Source organism: Pseudophryne corroboree, chromosome 2 (genome assembly GCF_028390025.1).
Source record: "Pseudophryne corroboree isolate aPseCor3 chromosome 2, aPseCor3.hap2, whole genome shotgun sequence".
NCBI classification, from domain to species: domain Eukaryota; kingdom Metazoa; phylum Chordata; class Amphibia; order Anura; family Myobatrachidae; genus Pseudophryne; species Pseudophryne corroboree.
In genome coordinates, this window is record NC_086445.1 from 721104079 (window position 1) to 721107235 (window position 3157).

Below are 3157 nucleotides of genomic sequence, written 5' to 3' on the forward strand. Positions count from 1 at the left end.
ACGCGCGACACCTCTCTTATATATATATATATATATATATATATATACAAACAAATATAGAAAACCACAGCACTCGCCACCCCAGAAGCGGGGTGCAGTGTCTGCACTCTCCACTCATAGGGTGGGGTGCATGCAGCCCATGGCCACCTACCCAAATACATACAAAATAGAGAATTCAGCACTCACCATAGCAAGCTCACTTGTCCTCACAACATCAATAAATAAATAAATGATGGGGGTTTAGTTGGTGGATTGGCCAATGCACGGAAGCCTGCATACCGATTTTCAAGGTACCCCACCTTCATGCAGGTCCTACACTATCACAAAGCCTAAAGAATTAAAACCTGGCAACTGTATCACATATAATATAACTGCAAATATGCCCACTAGGTTTAATGTATGCCTGCCACATGTCTAGTGGCTTTTAAAGGCATACTAGTCACCTGACACAGCCGATAAATTACTAAGGAGCAGCTGACACAGGTTTAGAACAATTAAGATTACACAGGGGTGCATGAAAAGGCCTGTGACCATGGTTAATAAGAGTTAACCAAAGATTAACCCCAAAATATACAAACAAATATAGAAAACCACAGCACTCGCCACCCCAGAAGCGGGGTGCAGTGTCTGCACTCTCCACTCATAGGGTGGGGTGCATGCAGCCCATGGCCACCTACCCAAATACATACAAAATAGAGAATTCAGCACTCACCATAGCAAGCTCACTTGTCCTCACAACATCAATAAATAAATAAATGATGGGGGTTTAGTTGGTGGATTGGCCAATGCACGGAAGCCTGCATACCGATTTTCAAGGTACCCCACCTTCATGCAGGTCCTACACTATCACAAAGCCTAAAGAATTAAAACCTGGCAACTGTATCACATATAATATAACTGCAAATATGCCCACTAGGTTTAATGTATGCCTGCCACATGTCTAGTGGCTTTTAAAGGCATACTAGTCACCTGACACAGCCGATAAATTACTAAGGAGCAGCTGACACAGGTTTAGAACAATTAAGATTACACAGGGGTGCATGAAAAGGCCTGTGACCATGGTTAATAAGAGTTAACCAAAGATTAACCCCAAAATATACAAACAAATATAGAAAACCACAGCACTCGCCACCCCAGAAGCGGGGTGCAGTGTCTGCACTCTCCACTCATAGGGTGGGGTGCATGCAGCCCATGGCCACCTACCCAAATACATACAAAATAGAGAATTCAGCACTCACCATAGCAAGCTCACTTGTCCTCACAACATCAATAAATAAATAAATGATGGGGGTTTAGTTGGTGGATTGGCCAATGCACGGAAGCCTGCATACCGATTTTCAAGGTACCCCACCTTCATGCAGGTCCTACACTATCACAAAGCCTAAAGAATTAAAACCTGGCAACTGTATCACATATAATATAACTGCAAATATGCCCACTAGGTTTAATGTATGCCTGCCACATGTCTAGTGGCTTTTAAAGGCATACTAGTCACCTGACACAGCCGATAAATTACTAAGGAGCAGCTGACACAGGTTTAGAACAATTAAGATTACACAGGGGTGCATGAAAAGGCCTGTGACCATGGTTAATAAGAGTTAACCAAAGATTAACCCCAAAATATACAAACAAATATAGAAAACCACAGCACTCGCCACCCCAGAAGCGGGGTGCAGTGTCTGCACTCTCCACTCATAGGGTGGGGTGCATGCAGCCCATGGCCACCTACCCAAATACATACAAAATAGAGAATTCAGCACTCACCATAGCAAGCTCACTTGTCCTCACAACATCAATAAATAAATAAATGATGGGGGTTTAGTTGGTGGATTGGCCAATGCACGGAAGCCTGCATACCGATTTTCAAGGTACCCCACCTTCATGCAGGTCCTACACTATCACAAAGCCTAAAGAATTAAAACCTGGCAACTGTATCACATATAATATAACTGCAAATATGCCCACTAGGTTTAATGTATGCCTGCCACATGTCTAGTGGCTTTTAAAGGCATACTAGTCACCTGACACAGCCGATAAATTACTAAGGAGCAGCTGACACAGGTTTAGAACAATTAAGATTACACAGGGGTGCATGAAAAGGCCTGTGACCATGGTTAATAAGAGTTAACCAAAGATTAACCCCAAAATATACAAACAAATATAGAAAACCACAGCACTCGCCACCCCAGAAGCGGGGTGCAGTGTCTGCACTCTCCACTCATAGGGTGGGGTGCATGCAGCCCATGGCCACCTACCCAAATACATACAAAATAGAGAATTCAGCACTCACCATAGCAAGCTCACTTGTCCTCACAACATCAATAAATAAATAAATGATGGGGGTTTAGTTGGTGGATTGGCCAATGCACGGAAGCCTGCATACCGATTTTCAAGGTACCCCACCTTCATGCAGGTCCTACACTATCACAAAGCCTAAAGAATTAAAACCTGGCAACTGTATCACATATAATATAACTGCAAATATGCCCACTAGGTTTAATGTATGCCTGCCACATGTCTAGTGGCTTTTAAAGGCATACTAGTCACCTGACACAGCCGATAAATTACTAAGGAGCAGCTGACACAGGTTTAGAACAATTAAGATTACACAGGGGTGCATGAAAAGGCCTGTGACCATGGTTAATAAGAGTTAACCAAAGATTAACCCCAAAATATACAAACAAATATAGAAAACCACAGCACTCGCCACCCCAGAAGCGGGGTGCAGTGTCTGCACTCTCCACTCATAGGGTGGGGTGCATGCAGCCCATGGCCACCTACCCAAATACATACAAAATAGAGAATTCAGCACTCACCATAGCAAGCTCACTTGTCCTCACAACATCAATAAATAAATAAATGATGGGGGTTTAGTTGGTGGATTGGCCAATGCACGGAAGCCTGCATACCGATTTTCAAGGTACCCCACCTTCATGCAGGTCCTACACTATCACAAAGCCTAAAGAATTAAAACCTGGCAACTGTATCACATATAATATAACTGCAAATATGCCCACTAGGTTTAATGTATGCCTGCCACATGTCTAGTGGCTTTTAAAGGCATACTAGTCACCTGACACAGCCGATAAATTACTAAGGAGCAGCTGACACAGGTTTAGAACAATTAAGATTACACAGGGGTGCATGAAAAGGCCTG